The sequence below is a fragment of the Dermacentor silvarum genome, chromosome 6 (assembly GCF_013339745.2).
Source record: "Dermacentor silvarum isolate Dsil-2018 chromosome 6, BIME_Dsil_1.4, whole genome shotgun sequence".
Taxonomy (NCBI): Eukaryota; Metazoa; Arthropoda; class Arachnida; order Ixodida; family Ixodidae; genus Dermacentor; species Dermacentor silvarum.
Genome location: NC_051159.1, coordinates 5,954,337 through 5,968,595, shown reverse-complemented (window position 1 = coordinate 5,968,595; position 14,259 = coordinate 5,954,337).

The window sequence follows — 14,259 nt, the reverse complement described above, 5'->3', positions numbered from 1 at the left end:
GACACGTAAAGACGGGTCAGGTCGTCCGGGGGTCCCTTCCACGAAACGGGCCCTGATGAGTAGTAGACAGTCACCGCAGCAAAAGTACGCGGCTAGGTGCTTGGCTGGCCACCGTTGCACCGGACGGGGCTCGGTGAGTGGCGACGCGTTGACGCCCAGGCTGGCCTCCTAGGCTGGAACACGACGGGGCCGGAACTGCCAACTGTAACCTGGCTAGGTACTGCAATGCAAGGTCACAACACTTTATGGGGACGGCGGGCCCGGGGCGTTTCCAGTGGGTCCGCTCTTCTCTCTAGGCCAGTCTATGTGAGCCACCGGCTGCTGTCTCCAGAGAGCGGCTGGTCACACGTCTGGACTAGCCCAAGGCCACGTCATTCACTCACCTGCCACCTGCGCACGTTCTGCTTTGGTTCTCCACTTGCTCCTTGCGGTCAGGTGTCACTTCCTTGTTCTCCGCTTTTTCTCTTGGGTCGCAGGCCATTTTTCTTATTGTTCTTTTTTTCCCACCGGCGTCGTCACCTCCTCGCAACAACCGCACGTGCTTCGTCTGTCGCTCATGACAAAACTGTCTTCGGCTCTTTAAAAGCATCAAAGCTGCCGGAGTCTAGATCCTCGCTGTGTAATAAACGAGAATAAGGGGAACTGAGATGACGAACTCTTGTTAGCGACTAATGAATTAAGCCAACAGACAATCTCGTTCATTACATAGCAAGTGTATGCACCGCAGTGAATGATACATTGTTCATTCATTCAGTCTATTGCAGTATGGCAAGGGTCCAACTGCTGAGCAGGATCGCTAACACTTAAGCCCGAGGGCGCGGGATCATATTCCGGCTGCGGCCATTGATTCTTTTCTATATTAATGTGGTATGCACGCAATTGGCGTTACTAAAGTCTACCACTATTACGTCAATTTGGTCCGATTTGTCTCGAATTGATGCGAAATAGTGAATGGTGGAAATCAGCTGTGTTGCGGTGGATAGGTCCTTCCAAATAGCATCCTTATAGGGTGAAAGTAGTCCATGTTTATCTGAACAATCCGTCATGTCTTCTGAAATCATATGTTCCATGAGCCTGCATAAAGTGCATGTTAGGGATAGAGGCCGATAGTTAGCAGCGTATGATCACCTTACTAAATACAGGCACAACGCGAGCGATCGTCCAGTCTCCAGGAACAATGCCACAGCTAGGAAAAAGACGTGCTTAAAAGTACAAGAAGAAATGAATACATCTGGCAATGTATTCAGCGTAGCGGCAGAGAAAAGCATTGGGCACGTCATCAGGGCCGGAAGATGACTTCGGCTTTAAGTTACAAAAGATGTTGACGACACCTTCATAACTGATAAAGCCCGGTTTCACAATTTCTATATTTGTGCTGGGTAGTTCCGTTGAAGGAGAGTCCGCGAAAACTGACTGAAAAAATAAGTAACTGTTAAAGTCTTTAGCTATCTGTTGCTTATCTTCGATTACTCTAGGGCCAACATTAACTTGTTCTGTGACTTCACGACCGTCAGAACTAAGAAGACACCAACATTTTTGATGAGTCAGTATGTAGAAACTGTCAGAGTTTATTATAAAATAATGATTCATCTACATACGCTCATTTTTCAGCAAGTATTTGCTTTAAATTACGGTATGTGGGATTTACTTTGCGCTTCATGTATTGTTTAACTGCGCAATAAGTTGATTATATCGCTAGTGATCCAAGCTTTCTTGCGGTGCGTGTTCTTCGTTTTGTTACGAATGCAGTGCTCAAGACAATGATGACAAAGGGATTCACATTTCCCCCAAAGAATTTTTACGTCGGTACCACTGAAATTATTTAGAGCTATCTCTAAAAAAGAGGATGTTAAGCTTCGCCTATAAGAGTGGAACGTGGTAGCGTTATCGGGCGCCGTTCGCATCGAATTTTCCTGAATGAGTAGGCTTCACCGCAATGCACCATATGAGAAATCCAGTTTACAAAAACCAAGCTTAAACCGATTCCCTAAAAGTCGGCTTCACCTTTAAACACAAATGCATTGCTGGGAAGACAACTGTTTGCTGTTGCTCCAAGCCGCGCGCATGTCCAAACGCATTAGGCTGGCCAAGTCCCAGTTTGATGAAAACTTGGCATAGGACAAGGAAAGATGTATGCACTGAAAGATGATCAGGGTAATATTATCAGTAATTTCGATAACATAGTAGAAGCAGCAAAATAATTCTATACTGACATGTACACTACCCAGAGCAGCCAAGCTATGTTCATTCGAAGTAGTGATGAACAGGATACAGAGATCATTATATAACTAGCGAAATAGGTAAAAGGGCCTTGCAAGACATCGCCAGGGGAAACGCGCCTGGAGAAGATGGAATAACAGTCGATTTAATGAAATATGGAGGAGATATTATGCTTGAAAAGCTTGCTGCCCTTTATACTCATACTTCACGACTTCAAGTGTACCAGAGAGCTCGAAGAACACCAACATTATACTAATCCATAAGAAGCGAGACGTTAAAGAATTGAATAATTATAGGTCCATTAGCTTGGTTTCAGTATTGCATAAAATATTCACCAAGATAATTTCCAATAGAATATTTAATTTCCAATAGGCATTGCGTAAGCAAGGAGTCCAGGAGGCATACGTGAATATCTTGGCAAATATTGTGACAGAGCGATGAAGAAGACGTTTTGAGAGCACTTGAAGAAGACGAAGCTCGGGACTTCGCGTGCTTACTATGATCTTGTCAGCCGCTGCCAGTCTTGTAAATACACTGTAAATACATTTCTTATTCTTTTTCCCCGTAACATTTTTGGTGGAGTTTGCGGGCTCAAGTTCAAGACGGATTTACGCAGCGGGCGCTCCTTGGCTGCATCTACCATGCCAGCTCAAGGCGAGGATGCTTCGGGCTCGTCGGCCCCCACGCCAACCATCATTCTGGCACAACCGCGCGACCCCGGCACCTTTTCCGGCAATGACAACACGGATGTTGAAGATTGGCTTCAACTATATGAGCGGGTGAGCAAGAGCAACCATTGGAACCAGACCGCCATGCTGGCTAATTTGATCTTCTATCTCGCGGGAACGGCACTCGTCTGGTTTCAGACCCACGAAGAGGAACTTACTGTCATAATATATTGCCCGCGGGAGTGGCAAACACAAACATAGGAAGACAGTGTGCCGTGCGGTGGCGAAGAGGACGACGACTCTTGGCCAATACCCATGAGTGGGTATGTACTTTAAGGTCGTCATCATCATCATCGACACCGATTGGTGAACGTCGACAGTGGCGCCTCAAAAAAGCGTGGCTCGAGGGAGCGTGGCCCGTGGCAGGAGCAGTGCGCGAGGTTCGGCGTTCGACGGCACAGAGCTTCCTCGCTGGGCGTCCGGCCCATAGGAGCTATCGCCACCCGCGCCGCTACGTCTGCACCACAATCAAAGCTGTCACCAGCTGAGGGGCCACCTCGTCCAGTTCTTGCGCTGGGCAACTGGTCCAGGAGGGCTGGCGGTCCTGAGCCTGGCTGATCTAGCGTTCGGGTGAGCGGCCACGGGGCTACCTCGCCAGCTGTGGACGTGACTTGGTGGGCTGCCGCAGTGTTCTCCGGAACACAAACCCCGCCATCGGCTAACCGGGCACGCGGAGGCTCCGGTACATCGACTGTGGCGCAGGGCCACCTGAGCTTCACGAGGCGATCCAACCCTGTTGTCCGACACCGGTTTCTCGACGTCTCCGACATGGCGACACCTGTTTCTACATGAACTGTAGGCAGACTGCATTTAACTAGCCTATATATATCTGCATGTCTTCTAGAGCGTAGTTTAGGGAACTGTTACGTGTGTGCTGTTCATTGTATTACGTGTCCAATACAAGTCTGATGTGTGTTTGTGCTTCGGCGTGCTGCTTCTATCTCTTTCTGGAGTGATCCTGCACCCAATAACATCACACTTACCACCTGGGACATTTGTAAACAGAAGCTCACGGATTTGTTCGGCAAGCCTGTTGAACGTCAGCGCGCCGCTCAAAAAGACCTCGCTTCGCGTGTCCAGACGTGCACTGAGTCCTACCTCACATACATCCAGGACGTGCTCGCTCTGTGCCGCAAAGTGGATCCGAGAATGTCGGAAGCTGATAAGGTCGCACATGTCATTAAGGGCATAGCAGATGACGCCTTTCACCTCCTCGTCTTTAAGAATTCTTCTACTGTACAAGCCATCATTACCGAATGCAGGCGGTTTGAAGAAGCCAAGAGCCGCCGCATTGCCCACCCGTTTCCCCGCCTCCCCAACACGGCTGCTACGTCCACCTGCGAAGACCTCCGCAGTCTGCCCACACCCAATCGCTCTGATGACATCGTCCACATAATCCGGCGTGAAATCGAGGCCGCATCTCCTATCCAAACCCCAACCCTTGGCTCCAACAATTGCCAGTCCACCGTTTCCCTGATCCAGACCGTCGTACGCCAGGAATTGGCCAACGTTGGCTTGACGAATGTTTGCTCCGTTAATCGGCCTGACTACGCTTCGTCCGCCTCTGCCATGCGCCCTCGCAACATGAATGCCCCTCCGCGGTATCGCAACCCGACTGAATGGCGCATTCCCGACGACAAGCCAATATGCTTCACTTGTGGCCGTATCGGTCACATTTCACGTCACTGCCGCTCTTCGTGGAATTCGACCCCTTGGCCCTATCTGCTATCCGACCGACCGCCTCATGCTGCTTCTCGCTTCCCACCGCGCATGCAACCAGTAACTCCTGGCGACTCCTCTCGGCCCGCCCGCTCTAGCCGCTCTCCTTCGCCACATCGCCGCTCCTCCCGCTCGCCCCCATCGCGTCGGTCACCGTCGCCCAGCTCCTTCCGGCGCACGCTTTCGGAAAACTAACAGGTGCAGCACCTAGAGGTGATGCTGCTATACCGCCCCGACGCCAAAATCCTCTTCTGACCCTGCCTACAAATCGGAACCTCATCAAAGTGAACGTGGATGGTGTACCTGTTACGGCTCTGATTGACACTGGCGCACACGTATCTGTCATGGGTGCTCAGCTTCGCCATCGTCTCAAGAAAGTCCTCACTCCTGCCCCGTCGCCTGTGCTCCGAGTCGCCGACGGGGGAACGCCGGCCGTTATTGGCATGTGTCCAGCTCGTGTGAGTGTCGCCGATCATCATACTTCTGTTTTATTCTATGTCCTAGAACACTGCCCTCACGACCTAATCCTGGGACTTGACTTTCTCTCAGCCCATTCCGCCTTGATAGACTGTTCTGCTGGTGTTGTGCAACTCGCTCTACCTGTTGCTATTGATCCCCCCGATAGTGCTCCGATCCGGCTATGTTCCACAGAGCATATTCGCCTCCCTCACCTTGCCGTTACCTACATAGGTGTTTCACCCGTTCCGCCCATTCCAGACGGTGACTACATCGTATCTCCTAATCCGGATGTCCTGCTCTCGCATAACGTCGCATTTCCTCACACCGTCATTACCATTACGGACAACACGTCCTGTCTTCCGCTAGTGAACTTTGGACTTAGTGCACAAGTTCTCCTGCGCGGCATATCACTTGCGCAAATCACGCCGGCCGAAGACTACCAGATTTCGGGTTTAAATGCTGACGACTCCTCGTGTGCAACTCTTGCTGTGCCTCCTGCCCCTTCAGACTTGCATGCCCTAATGAAAATGATCGCGCCCGACCTTCCGCCCCAGTGTGCCAATGAACTACGTTGCCTCCTTGCCTCGTACTGGGACTTATTCGACCTTGGAGACCATCCTCTCGGACAAACATCTGTTGTGAAACATCGCATTAACACCGGGGATGCGAGCCCAATCCATCGGCGACCCTACCGCGTCTCTGCTACCGAGCGAGACATCATCCAACACGAAGTTGATAAGATGCTTTCTCGTCACATCATTGAACCTTCTTGTAGCCCATGGGCATCCCCTGTTGTCCTAGTTAAGAAAAAGGACAACAGTTGGCGATTTTGCGTAGATTATCGGCACCTAAACAAGGTAACCAAGAAGGACGTCTATCCGCTACCACGCATTGACGATGCCCTTGATTGCCTCCATGGAGCACAATATTTTTCGTCCATAGACCTTCGCTCCGGGTACTGGCAAATTGCCGTCGATGACATGGACCGTGAGAAAACGGCTTTTATTACTCCCGACGGCCTCTATCAGTTCAAAGTCATGCCTTTCGGGTTATGTAATGCCCCAGCCACATTTGAAAGAATGATGGACGCCCTCCTACACGGTTTCAAGTGGTCCATCTGCCTCTGTTACTTGGACGATGTGATCGTTTTTTCTCCCACTTTTGCGACGCACCTCGAACGCCTATCGACGGTCCTATCTGTTTTTCGTCGGGCGGGGCTACAACTCAATTCGTCCAAATGCCACTTCGGTCGTCGTGAAATTTCTGTGCTCGGACATCTCGTCGATTCTTCGGGTGTCCGTCCTGATCAAGATAAAATCCGGGCAGTGAAAGACTTTCCCGTGCCCACGTGCGCCAAGGACGTTCGCAGCTTCTTGGGCCTCTGCTCCTACTTTCGTCGGTTTGTCCGCAATTTTGCGGACGTTGCACGCCCTCTTACTCAGCTCCTCAAGAAAGACGCTGCCTTCATTTGGGGCTGTGAGCAAGCTCGTGCTTTCACTGAGCTGATCCGGCTGCTTACTTCCCCTCCCATTCTCGCTCACTTTGACGCGTCAGCTCCAACAGAAGTCCGTACCGATGCCAGCGGCCATGGTATTGGCGCTATCCTGGCCCAGAAACAACAAGGACAAGACCGTGTTATTGCTTACGCCAGCCACCTTCTTTCCCCTGCTGAGCGCAAATATTCCATCACTGAGCGCGAGTGTCTGGCTCTCGTTTGGGCAGTGGGAAAATTCCGCCCCTATTTGTACGGCCGGCAATTCACAGTCATTACTGACCACCATGCTCTGTGTTGGCTTTCATCTCTGAAAGATCCTTCTGGGCGCCTTAGCCGATGGGCTCTGCGCCTTCAAGAATACAACTACTCAGTTGTATACAAGACAGGCCGGTTACACCAAGATGCGGACTGCTTGTCGCGCCATCCTGTCGACCCACCTGACGTTTCTATGGCCGGCATTCCTGTCACCGTTCTCTCTTTGAGTGCTTTTGACGATATCGGAGCGGAACAACGCCGGGACGACTTCTTAAAAGACCTTATTCAACGGCTGACTTCAACGACGCCCGACCCTTCCCTTCGAATGTTTGAACTCCACGATGGCGTCTTGTACCGCTGTAACATGCGCCCTGACGGCCCTGACCGACTCTTAGTTGTCCCTTCGCATCTGCGCCGGACTGTTCTCGCCCAGCTTCATGATGTGCCGACTGCCGGTCACCTTGGCGTGTCACGGACTTACGACCGCGTTCGTCGGCGCTTTTTTTGGCCTGGTCTTTACCGTGACGTCTGCCGTTATGTCGCTGCGTGTGACCTTTGTCAACGACGAAAAAAGCCGACCACGCTCCCTGCTGGCTGCCTTCAACCACTTGACGTGCCTTCAGAACCATTCTTTCGTGTAGGCGTTGATCTTTTAGGCCCTTTTCCTACGTCTGTTTCGGGAAATAAGTGGATTGCTGTAGCAACAGATTACGCCACCCGATACGCAATCACACGGGCTCTTCCGACAAGCTGTGCAACCGATGTCGCCGATTTTATACTAGAAAACGTCATCCTTCACCACGGTGCCCCTCGACAGCTCCTTACCGACCGAGGCCGCTACTTTCTTTCGAAAGTTGTTAATGACATTCTACACTCGTGCGCGACTAAACACACACTTGCTACTGCTTACCATCCACAAACGAATGGTCTAACCGAGCGTCTCAACCGGACCCTCACTGAGATGCTATCCATGTATGTCTCCGCTGACCATCGCGACTGGGACGTTGCATTACCATTCGTTACCTTTGCCTACAATTCTTCTCGCCACGATACCGCAGGCTTCTCTCCATTCTTCCTCTTGTTTGGCCGCGACCCTACGCTACCTTTCGACACCCTCCTGCCTGATAGCCTGTATTTCACATCAGAGTACGCCCGGGACGCCGTAATCCAGGCACAAGAGGCACGCCATATTGCCCGACTTCGACTTGTGGACTCGCAGGAAAATCAGCGGCGCTTATATGACACCCGCCATCGTGACGCCCACTACACACCGGGCGCCCTGGTTCTCCTTTGGTCTCCGTCGCGACGCGTTGGCCTCTCGGAGAAGTTGCTTTCACGCTACTCTGGTCCTTACCGCGTCTTGCATCAAGTAACCGACGTCACCTACGAAATCGCCCCTCTTGACCCCACCGTGGCTCAGCCTCGTTCCGACGTAGTCCACGTCGAGCGTCTTAAGCCGTATCACTCCAACGCCTCCTAACCAGCACCGGGTCGGTGCTTCAGCCGCCGGGGGTCATGTGACAGAGCGATGAAGAAGACGTTTTGAGAGCACTTGAAGAAGACGAAGCTCGGGACTTCGCGTGCTTACTATGATCTTGTCAGCCGCTGCCAGTCTTATAAATACACTGTAAATACATTTCTTATTCCTTTTCCCCGTAACAATATCTACAAAGATTCCACAGCTACCTTGGTTCTCTACAACAAAAGTAGAAAGTTACCTATCAAGAAAGGTGTCATGCAAGGAGACACCATCTCTCCAATGCTATTCACTGCATGCTTAGAAGAAATATTCAAGATCTTTGATTCGGAAGGTTTAGGAGTGAGGATCAACCGCGAATATCTCAGCAGCCTTCGGTTTGCAGATGACGTCCTATTCAGCAACAGTGGGGACGAATTACAACAAATGATTGAGGACCTTAACCAAGAAAGTGTAAGAGTAGGTTGAAGCTTCTTCTGCAGAAGACAAAGACAATGTTCAATAGCCCGGCAAGAGAACAAGAATTCAGGATCGCCAGTCAGCCAGTGGAGTCGGTAAAGGCGTACGTTTACCTAGGTCAATTACTCAAAGGGGTCCCTGATCATGAGAAGGAAATTTGCAGAAGAATAAAATTCGGCTGGAGTGCATACGGCAGGCATTGCCAAATGCAAATGCTGACTGAGGTGTACCGCTATCATTACCACTATCGTGAAGTGCCCAATCATTGCATTCTGCAGGTTGTAACATATGGGGCACAAACTTGAAGGTTAACAAAAAAGCTCGAGAACAAGTTAAGGACCGCACAAAGAGCGATGGAACGAAAAATGTTAGGCCGAACGTTGAGAGACAGGAAGAGAGTGGTGTAGATCAGAGAGCGAACGAAGATAGCCGATACTCTAATTGACATTAAGAGAAAAAATGGAGCTGGCAGGCCATGTAATGCGTAGGATGGCTAACCGGCGGAAAATAGGATGGCTAACCGGTGGAGTTATAATATGGATACCAAGAGAAGGGATGCGCAGTCGCGGATAGCAAAAAAACTAGGTGGGGTGATGAAGTTGGGAAATTTTCAGGCGAAAGTTTGATTCAGCTAGCGCAAGACAGGGGTAATTGGAGATCGCAGGGAGAACCCTCGTCCTGCAGTGGACATAAATACAGGCTGATTATGATGATGATGAGCTTGAAGGTTAGATTTACGGAACCACGCGTTTTCTGGGTTTGTACCCGGAGTAGTAGAGCTATCGCTCTAATAATCAGGAACTGACTCATTATTTGCTCTAGAAATGTGCTTAAGAGTTGTTATTTTTATTTTGCATCTGGGTGACAACAGGTAGTTCTGGCTTGCTAACAGGACAAGTGAAAACAACAAGTTTATGGCCAGAAAAACTATCTGTGAAATCTACTTCGGTGTTTCATATTGACCTGCAATGAAATAAAATATATAGAACAGAAGACGGTGCAACTCGCACTCTTATAGGCCTTATGCCTACGACCTTACCCCTACGACTTTTTATCAGCGAAGCTGTTTTAGCCAGCCACAATTTGTGGTGCGTATTAGGAAACCACCAAGAAAGAAAATAAAATAAACTTTCTTGTCGTGGCGGGATTCAAACCCACGTATCGCAGGTCCCAAAGCGAGCGTCGTAACCACTAGGCTCTACAGCCTTTTTTTTCTTTATTGCCGTTATTCAATTCGCACAGAAATACGGTGTACAATCATACGAGTCCAACAAGGGCTGAAAAGAGAAACAATCAAAACAATCAAACAAAACAATCAAGCATGGCCGGGCCGTGGGCCCAGCCGGGCCCGGGCTTTCGGGCAAGCCCGTGCAGTGCTCTAACGTGCACCTTCCAGAAGAGCTTGGATTTAAAGTGGACCTATGCATCAACCGGCCAGCAGTTGAGATAAACAAGACTTTTGGAGTATTGGTGGAAAAAAAGTCACAGGCCAGCGCGGCACACGCAGCACAGTCACAGCGTAAGCTGGTGGAGCGGCCTAAGAGTAGCTGCAATTTGGGCAACACGCACAACAGGGTCTTCGCGGCAGTCTGTTCCCCTCGTTTTGACGAGAATGATCTGAACTGTCCGCCCGGCGTCCACAGTGAACTGCGGCTTGTAATGCTCTCTCCACAGCAGTCTGCTGAGCCTGATCAAGCCTTATATGTCGGGCGCGCCGCGTTTGCAGGCACCTTAAGTAGATGGTGCCACCATACTAGCGGAGGCTCGGCAGCTCGCGGGCGCGTTGATTGCGCGCCTCGTCTGCGCCTGCGGACGCTGCGTTTGCAGGCATCTTACCTAGAAGGCGCCGCCATACTGGCCAAGGCTGGAGTCGTTTATCCGTGCGTTTGCCTCAGGGTATTTTCCGCGGCCCGATAGCAAGCGCTTGCGTGGCTCAGTGGTAGAGTGTCCGGCTCCCACGCAGCGGATGCGCGTTCGATCCCGGCGGCGGGAATCGGGTACTTTTTTCGCGTTTCCGGCGATAGCGGTTACGCGGCGGACGCCGGCGGCGGCATCATCGTGACCCGAAACGGCTATTGGAATGAGCGCATAACATCTTACGCTGTTAAAAGCGGGGACGAGGTTGATACGACCGGATCCGTTACATACATATGTAGCGGTACAAGGTAGGTAGAGAAGTTTTGAGAAAGAAGATTAAGGTGATATATAAAAAATGCTAGATAGATAGTTACTTCACGGGCTCGGTCCGGGCTCGGACTTTCTGGTGGTGTGCATGTAACGTGCTGCGAGTTATCCTCGCAAGTCTCTACTCTGAAAAACATGTCTCGGGTCGGGTTCGGGTCGGTTTCGAGCCGGGCTCCGGCCGGGCTCAGGCCTAAGGTAAACGGGTGGCGGGGCGGGCCGGGCGGGTAACGTTGATTATTTCCGGGCCCGGGCTAGGTCTCGCCATAAAACTTTTGGTCGGGCTCGGACGGGCAGCCCAACGTAAAAATGGGCGCGGGCCAGGCTCGAGCTGAAAAAAGGGCCCTTGCAGTGTTCTAGTACCCGTTACCTACGGGTCTCACTGAGTCAATTCCTTCGCCTTCCATTAGGATGTGCTGATCGAGTGGTCTTCGAATTTTTGGTGCACCATGCATCTGCATCGTCTCGTTGCGAATATTTTCTCGAGTATGTATGTTTTTGTCCTTAGGCAACCACCTCGAGCCTCAAATAGCAAGACACTGCCGTTGGTGCACTCCTACAGATTATTCCTTCCAATTTCTTTCTTCGCATTGTTGTCAATCTCAATGGTTATTTTTGTTTCCATTCATTGGATCCAATTCGGTCTCTGTTGTCTTACTTTCTTTTTGGCGACTCCTGGTTGTCTATTTGCGCTTTTAATTGCCCTATACTTGGTTTCCAACTTTCTTGACCTCTTCTGCCATTCTGTGTTCACGCATTTCAGGCACAGTTACTTGCGCACTTTAGCCGCCCATTTATTTTGATCCGTGTTTCTAGGTCTTTCTTTTAGATTTTTCTCTGTGCTTTTCTGACTGCAAAAGAGGCCCAACTTGTGTCACCCTGCACTGCCTCATTTGCGCTTTTACCCGGGGCTCCCAGGCCCAACCCGTCAATGGATCTTTGGCTAACTTCCAACCCCGACGATATAGCTAATTTTAAGCACATAATGACACTTGCGAAACCCAATTATGGTTTACGCCAGCGCCTTCTGACTCTACTGCTCTACTTACGCCAGCTCCTCGGGTGTCACCTTGTGTCCCTATATGAAACTTTCGGGGAAGTGTCCTGACCAGAAGGAAAGTATAGAAGGACGCTGGTAATGGCTGCCCTAACCGTAGCAACATGGCAGTGCCCATGCCACCTAAACCACCCGCTTCGATGTGAATTGGCGCTTGTTTAAGGGTGAAATCACTCGTCGCTTAGTCTCATCTCACGCCGAAGGCGACGTATTAGGTAGGTTTTGCCTTTTGTTTGGGGTCAACTGTGTGTTATGGATACTTCTAGACTACAGAGGTTGCGCCGAGCCGCAAGTTGGGTTTGATTTAGCCGATGGTGCCATAGCATAAAACTGGTCATGTGTTGACGATGCGGAACGCTGTTAAGGCGTAATTGTTCACTGCATCATTAATTTACTACTCCGCTGTAGTATGGTATTTGTAAACGGCCTCGAGTAGACAATGCGGCTCGGTTGAATATTCATAAGCATATTTGCCCTTACTACTGACTAAGGAAAATGCAAGGAACTGCCGAGAAAGCGTATAAATGAATCGATACACCGCTGTCGCATTCATCTAAACAACGGAAACAAAATATTTTTTTACGTTAATCCCCCAATCACGGAACAGGTATCGACAGTATGACAATATGACAAGCAGGTGGGTAGCAGACGATCCGGGACGGATGAACACATACTGAGCAGCATACGGCCTTCCTGTTGACTAATGAGTACTGCAGCTTCCACACTGCTGCGAGGAACTACTGAAAGAGCGCTGCTCTGACTGCGTTGCAGACCTGATTAAGCGGAGCGATTCCTTTGCCGTTTTGTGTATAGCCAAAAGCACTGCGCGTCTCCGGAGAGCTAACACTCCACGAGCGGGCCACTCATGTGCCGTGAATAGAGTGAGGGCACGATTGTGCCGACGGCACTTACGTACGTGTCTCCAGTGTCCTCCAGTTGCTTTCGCAATAACATTTAGACTTTACATCTATGCGCATTTATCTCTCTGAGAACCGCCTACACATTATTTTATTAACGTCACTTCTGGCGCCATGGTGCAGCGTCTCCAACCCCGTTGCTGGAGTTTTCTGCCCCGTCGCCACTGAAATTGAAAGGCTGGACATCCCCTTCGTTCACCTCGGGTGTGAGCAGCGGCACTGCGACGTCGGTGGCGGACCTGGAATACGATTGTGCCAGTGGTGAGCGTGCGGCAGACTGTCCGCCCGGCGCGCCGTTTTGCAGAGTGGCGAACACCACGACAGCCACGGTGGAGGACACCACCATGAACACAATGACAGCCGCCGGAATGAGTTTCATGTAGGGCTGAGAGAGATGACACAGCAGAACGTGGAGTTAAACGCTAATTCAAGCAAAGTGTTTGCTAGCGGTGATACGTTGAGCGTCGTTCTACTTAGCTTATTTCATCTACGATTCTGTGTTTCCTTGTGCTTTATTTTGTGAAGTACTCCCAGGCTCCACAATCAACGCGAGTGACTCGTTGAAATCATGTAGGACAATCAACGTTTACCGCTAAATCACCACTGACAATTTTGCGCTACAATGAATTCACCAAGTAGCAACCAACTGGTGATTTTAAAACCAAGCGAGTCGATGCACTCCTGCAAACAATTTGCGGTTTTTCTTCAAGCGGCTAGCAATCCAACAAACACTGACGGGCTCTAACCCACATGTATTGATTTCACCTCGCCGAGGGAGAATAATATACGTATGTTATGGGATCTGGCTTCCCAGTCAAACTCATTGAGTGCAGCTTCCACAGTGACTTCGAGTACATATAAAACAATACTTCGATATTCGTTTCAGATGTCGCACCTTAATTGGTAGCTCTGATTCACCATCGTCATCTTCCTCGTCGTCATCTGGCCTCGATGCAATCGGAACCAATCTCGTGTCTGACAGCCGGGGCCATGGTTCCATTCGAGGTGGACCTCGCTTGGCAATCGGTGCCATTCGAATTGGAGTAGTGGTCATCTCCGATTCCGTATCAGCGCTCGTCTCTTGTGACACTATGGATGCATAAGTGCAAGGAATGAGGCAATTACTACGGAGTTCTAATACGTTTGGTAGCTGTGATACGTTGAGCGTCGCTCTGCTTAAATACCTTATTTCATCTACAGATCTGACTTCACTGTCATTATAAACGAACATAAACTACTGGCGATGGAATAACGCGATCAGTTCACATTTACACTGCATTCTGCAGTCTCTG